The 6,707-nt window shown below is 33.7% G+C and overlaps 1 long non-coding RNA gene across 1 annotated transcript; it reads right to left on the bottom strand.

The window, feature by feature from the left end:
• Positions 1 to 574: 574 nt before the first annotated feature.
• On the bottom strand, positions 575 to 4,703 carry LOC114034163. The gene is made up of 4 exons (XR_003568066.1): positions 4,584 to 4,703; positions 3,806 to 3,859; positions 3,333 to 3,410; positions 575 to 764 (listed from the first exon to the last, which is right to left on the bottom strand). It is a non-coding gene; the product is annotated as an uncharacterized LOC114034163 (long non-coding RNA).
• Between the last annotated feature and the right edge of the window lie 2,004 nt (positions 4,704 to 6,707).

The raw sequence follows: 6,707 nt of genomic DNA, 5'->3' as shown, positions 1-6,707 counted from the left end.
TCTTATAGCACGATAGTATTCCTTTACATTCATATATCATAATTGGTTTAGCCTTTCCTAAATTGATGAGCATGCCCTAAATTACGATTCTTTGCCACCACAAAAAAAGCTGCTGCAAATATTTTTGTATATGGAGGTCCATTTCCTTTTTTTATAATCTCCTTGGGATACAGCCCTAGTGGTGGTATTGCTGGATCAAAGAGCATGCAGTTTGATTGTGCTTTGGGCATAATTCCAAATTGCTCTCTAGAAGAGTTGAATCAGTTTACAACTCCAATTTTCCCACCTCCTCTCCAGCATTCATCATTTGACTTTCTTGTCATATTAACCAATCTGATAGGTGTGAGACAGTATCTCAGAGTTGTTTTAATTTGTGTTTCTCCAATCAGTAGTGATCTAGAGCATTTTTTTTAATATACCTATAGATAGCTTTGATTTCTTTATCTGAAAACTTTCTGTTCATATCATTTAATCATTTGTCAAATGAGAAATTACTTGTATTCTTATCACTAACTCAGTTCTCTACGTATTTGAGAAATGAGGCCTTTATCAGAGACATTTGCTGTAAAAATTGTTTTCTAGCTTTCTGCTTTCCTTCTAATTTTGTTTGTGCAAAACCTTTATAATTTAATATAATCAAAATTGTCCATGTTACATCTTGTAGTGCTCTATATCACTTGTTTGGTCATAAATTCTTCCCTTCTCTATGGTCTTTCAAAGTTGGACTGTGCTCTTCTGTTTTCATTGACGTAGTCATCTCTCTCCTAAAGAAAAATAAGACAGGATTATGAAAGCATATTTTTTAAAATTATAATTTGTACTTGTTTTACCTTTGAGCATTGAAATATCTTCATTTCTGTTACTTTAAATTACTCAATAGTTATGAATACATAGAAGAATAAATTCATGCATTAATTGACATTAATAGACTATGGCATTTTTCTACTGCATCTTAACATTGCATTTTGTGAACCCCAAAAAGAAACAGTCAAGGATATATAAGTAAAGAGGTTAGTTGTCATTTAAAGTAAAATATCATTGCTGTTGTCATAAAGTTACAAAGTGCCTTATTCATAATAATGCATTCTATTCAAACAGAAAGGCTGCCTCTAAATATCTGTTCCAATAGTTTTAAACTTGCAGCGTGTTTGAAAGGCCTGCTTTTGTAGTATTCTAAGTATTGTTAGAATTTATATCGATTTGGTCCTTATATAGCCATAAATCTGTATTTGTAAATTGCCTAATTTCTTTTTTAAAAATAGTTTGATTTTCTTTCCTCTTGGTTGAAAAACTACTAATTTCCCAGTTAGATAAATCTATCCAGATCCTTTCTTATGTGACTCTAACATAATAAGAAAGACATGGGTCTTTCTTCTAGGAATTTTTTTGTTTCCCAATTTACACATATGCTAATCTTTGACTTGTTAATCCTTCCTTCTGGCCCTAACAGTTCATTTCTTTACCCAGTGAAAGAAGTTATTTCATTATACCTCATTTTCCTCTTTAGAAATAAAGCAGAAATCAATATAACAACTAGCAAGCATCTACTTCTTGCTTTTGCATTCCTTGAATTCACTTTATCTCTTGAGTCTTGGTCCATTGAGAATTTATTATTTTTTAAATTAATTTATTTTGATTTATCAACAATCACTTCCATATGCTTTTGAGTTTAAAATTTTTCTCCCCCTCCTTCCCTACCACCCTCCCCAAGACGGTGCATAATCTGATATAGGCTATACATTTACATTCCTATTACACATATTTTCACATTAGTGATGTTGTAAGTAAGAATTAGGACCAATAGGAGGAACCACCAGAAAGAGGAAACAAAACTCAACAGAAGAAAAAAAATAGCAAATAGTATGCTTCGATCTGCATTCAAACTCCATAGTTCTTTCTTTGGATATGGATAGCATTTTCTATCACGAGGCCTTTGGAGATGTCTTAGATCCTTGTATTGCTGGGAAGGGTTAAGTTCATCAATATTAGTCATCATAAAACATGGCTGTTACTGTGTACAACGTTCTCCTGCTTCTGCTCACTTCACTCAGTATCAGTTCATACAAGTCTTTCCAGGTTTTTCTGAAGTCCACCTGCTCATTATTTCTTACAGCACAGTAGTATTCCATTACATTCATATACCACAGCTTGTTCAGCCATTCCCCAATTGATGGGCATCCTCTCAATTTCCAATTCTTTGCCTCCCCAAAAAGAACTGCTATAAATATTTTTGTACATGTGGGTCCTTTTCCCATTTGTATGATCTCTTTGGGATATAGCCCTAGAAGTGCTATAGCTGGGTCAAAGGGTATGCACATTTTTATAGTCCTTTGGGCATAGTTCCAAATTGCTCTCCAAAATGGTTGTATCATTTCACAACTCCACCAACAATGCATTAGTGTTCCAATTTTCCCACATCTTCTCCAACATTTGTCATTTTCTTGTTCTGTCATCGTGGCCAATCTGATAGGTGTGACGTGGTACCTCAGAGTTGTTTTGATGTGCATTTCTCTAATCAATAGTGATTTAGAGCATTTTTTCATATGACTACAGATGACTTTAATTTCTTCATCTGAAAACTGCCTGTTCATATCCTTTGACCATCTATCAATTGGGGAGAGAATTTATTATTAAAAGCTTAAAAGGAACGTCCATCAGAAGCTCCACATGATAAGCCTTGTTCTGTCATATTCCCTTTGGTTTATAAATGAAGAGATCTTTCAACATCTGAATTTTTGTTTCCTCATTTGGGACCTATCAAAACAAAATTATTTCCCCTATGAAGGCACAAATTTTAAAAGAGTACTCTTTGCAATTATTAACCCAAAGGGTTATATGTATTCTTTAATTTTTGTTTTTATTTAGTCCTTCCAGATGAGGACAGTCTTAGCATGCTAGCTCATATGAAACTTACATGAAAATGAATCCTAGGTTGTTTGAGGTGGTAGCCCTTCATACAAACCTTTCCACGTAATGCATTTGGAAATAAGTATTATCTTTCATTGATTCACTGAATATTTCTTGAGTGGGGAATATAAAAAAAACTGAAGATATAATCTCAGACCCTTTTGGAGTTTGCAGTCTAATGTACAAAATGTCCATGTCTGTTGAAAAGGTTGCCCATAATCCAGTGGTCCGATAAAAGGTTGTATTTGTCTCTAACATTTATTATTCTATATAACATTACATAGTACATGAAAAAACTAATTCATTTCTTTCAGACTCCTATAGTCTTTTCTTAAGAAAACATAGCTATATACTGTAAGCTTTCAGCTTTCAGTGTTAGTTTTCATAAAATAAGACATTGCAGGTTTGTGATAGCACATACTTACTTCATGTTTTGTTTCCACATATCTCTTATTATGTAGTTCTTGTGCAATTTCCTGAAAAATATGTCGAGCACTCCTCTTCTATAAAGAAGGATGAGAAAGTTATTCTCTCTTTTGTAGCTTAAATTAGGACAGAGAAAGGTAGTTATTCTGTATTACCAATGCTTTCCCCCCTCCCCAAGAACTTAACTTTGTTGTGTGCTTTCTATAGGTACATCAAATGAAAGTTATGGGTGAGTAATGTAAAATTAAATGACATTTTGTGGATGAAAGAATGACTACTGAGTTGTCTAATCTTGTTTCTAGTGGCAAGAATGATTTTTTCCCTAAGTCTAAATATTGGGATAATGTCACAGTGCATTTTTGGGGGGGGGGAGTCTAAATACTGATTGTAAAATATATTAGATTTGAACTTATTCTTTATAAATAGACATACTTTTAAAAATGTTGTATAAGCATTAATATATGTTCTGTACCTTCTGTGGTGCTTCACAAGTTCCTGTTTTCTTTGGTGTTTTCAATTTTAACTGCTAAAAAAGGAAAATATTTATAAAAACATTTTTATATATTCTAAAGAATTCTGAGAAGTACCTTTTGCCTTAACACAGAGCTGCTTAACCAGGGGACCATGAACTTTTTAAAAAATTGATATCTATATTTTAATATAATTGGTTTCTTTTGTGATCTTATTTATTTTATGCATTTAAAAACAGTTTTATGGGAAGGGGTCTACAGAGTTTACCAGACTACCAGAGATATCCATGACACAAAAAACATTAAGAATCCATGCCCTAGTATAAGGTCCAAGTTTTTCCATAATATTCAACATAATGTTTAGTTAATAAAACAAAAAGCTAATATTCATATTTTCTGAAATGTACACAAATCTTTTAAAATCATTAATAAAATAAATAGGTCCAATAGAAAGTGTAATGAATACACACAAGAAATATCCCAAGTACTTTGTGCTTAATTGTTTCAAGTTAGCTTCTGGTTTTTTCATCAGCACTGTCTCTGTTAATAGACTTTTACTAGGACACTGATATATGTCTGTGTACGTCAGTTAAGGCCAGGAGCTTATGAAATTGTTGTAAGAGAGGATTATATATAAGTTATTAGGAGGGGAGGTCCTCTGAGATGAAAAAAAAAGATTCTTATAAATACATTCCAATTAATAATATTTAACATTAATATAATTATAATTAATATAATTAATAAAACTTTAAAAAAGAAGCAATAGTAAGTTTGACTTACTTTGGAGATGACTATGAAGATCACACTTAGAGCAGCAATGTAGAAAGAGAGCAGAGATAAGAGGGCTATCAGGAGATTCTCTACTTCATGGCTGAGAAGCTTATTCCCTTTATTAATAACAAAAACAAAAATAGCCATAATTACTATTGAAAAGATTTTTTAACAAAACTATAAACCAAGTATAACATAGATTACATGTAGGAAATATTAAATATAGGGAACCTGAATTTACTGTGCTTGAACACTTACATAAAAGTTATTCCTGGTCTTTTGCCTCAGTGTACACCCAAACGTAGAAAGATAGTTTATTATCTCCTTAAGCTTTTTGACCTGAAATTAAATTTGCCTGAAATATTCAGAATTTCCAAAATTTAGAGTAGTCATTTGTTAGAATGATTTTTTAAAAATCAGTGTTATACAAAGAATAACTTAAGACAAAATGGTTATTTAAAACTAATTTGATTTATTGTTCATAAGTAACATAAAAATAACATTTATAAGGCTTTGTACTTTTTACAAGGCTCATTCTTCACAACAACCCTCAGAGATAGGTGGTCCAAACAACTATTATTGTCCCCATTTTGTAGTCAAGGAAACTGAGACTCAGAGGGTTTATGTGACTTTTCATAGTCACCAGTATTAGTAAGTGGCAGATCTAGGAGTTGACCAAAGCCCAAGGCTCTTTCCAGAGCTCACAGAGGCATTCAGCCTTCCACCTTGGTTTTACCCTTGTCATATGTGTGTTTTAAATAATATTTCAAGAATTTGGGATTTTGTCCCATACTTCCTCTACCTATGCAGATACCTGGATTCTCAGCCTCAGCTAGTAGGTATGACCAGGCTGGAAAGGCTTCAAGTACCAGTCAGATAATGGACTTTATGTATCTTGTCCAAAGTCCAGCCTGAGTTGGGGGAGGTTGTTGCCACTTTGGTTATAGGGTGATGAATTTTTTAGCCCCAACAACCCTCAGAAGTCATCTACAGAGTTATATTAGAGTTACTATCCACATCAGTGAAATACCCACCCAGACAGAATTACAGATTCATAAAGTATTAAAGTATTTTGTTATTTTTTTATTAATAAATTTATTTATTTTTAGTTTTCAACATTTACTTCTACAAGATTTTGAGTTCCAAATTTTTACCCTATCTCGACCCCCCACCCCAAGATGGCATACATTCTGAATACCCCTTTCCCTAGTCTTCCTTCCCTTCTATCTCTCCTCCCCTTCCCTTATCCCCTTCTCCTTCTACTTTACTATAGGGCAGGATAGATTTCTGTACCCCATTTCCTGTATTTCTTATTTCCCAGTTGCATGTGAAAACATCTTTTTTAAACATGTGTTTTTAAAACTTTGGGTTCTAAATTTTCTCCCTTCCTCCCTCCACACCCACCCTCATTGAAAAGGCAAGCAACTCAATATAGGTTATACATGTGCAGTTATGCAAAACACTTCCATAGTAGACATGCTGTGAAAAACTAACTCTATTTCCCTTAATCCTATCCTGCCCCCCCCATTTATTCTATTCTTTCGACCCTGTCCCTCCTCAGAAGTATTTGCTTCTGATTACTCCCTTTCCCAATCTTCCCTCCTCTCTATCATTCCCCTACTCTCTTGTCCCCTTCCCCTCCTATTTTCCTGTAGGGTAAGACAGATTTCCATACCTTATTGAGTGTGTATGTTATTCCCTCCTTAAGTCAAATCCTATGAGAATAAGATTCACTCATTCCCTTTCACCTTCCCCCTGTTCCCCTCCACTGTAAGAGCCTTTTTTTTTCTGTTTTTTTTTGTGAGATAATTTACCTTGTTCTACCTCTCCCTTTCTCTTTCTTCTAGTATAATCGTCTCTCACCCCTTAATTTTATTCTCCAGGTGTGACCCCTTCATCTTCAACCCACCCTGTGCCCTCTATCTATCTATCTATCTATACATACATATAATTTTTTCCCTTCCACTACCCTAATACTGACAAAGGTCTCATGAGTTACAAATATCATCTTCCATGCAGGAATGTAAACAGTTCAACCTTAATAAGTCTCCTATGATTTCTCTTTCCTGTTTACCTCTTCATGTTCCACTTGAGTCTTGTATTTGAAAATCAAATTCTCTATTCAACTCTGGT

Source organism: Vombatus ursinus, unplaced genomic scaffold (genome assembly GCF_900497805.2).
Source record: "Vombatus ursinus unplaced genomic scaffold, bare-nosed wombat genome assembly UNPS02008384.1, whole genome shotgun sequence".
NCBI classification, from domain to species: Eukaryota; Metazoa; Chordata; class Mammalia; order Diprotodontia; family Vombatidae; genus Vombatus; species Vombatus ursinus.
This window is presented reverse-complemented; position numbering and strand designations above follow the sequence as displayed.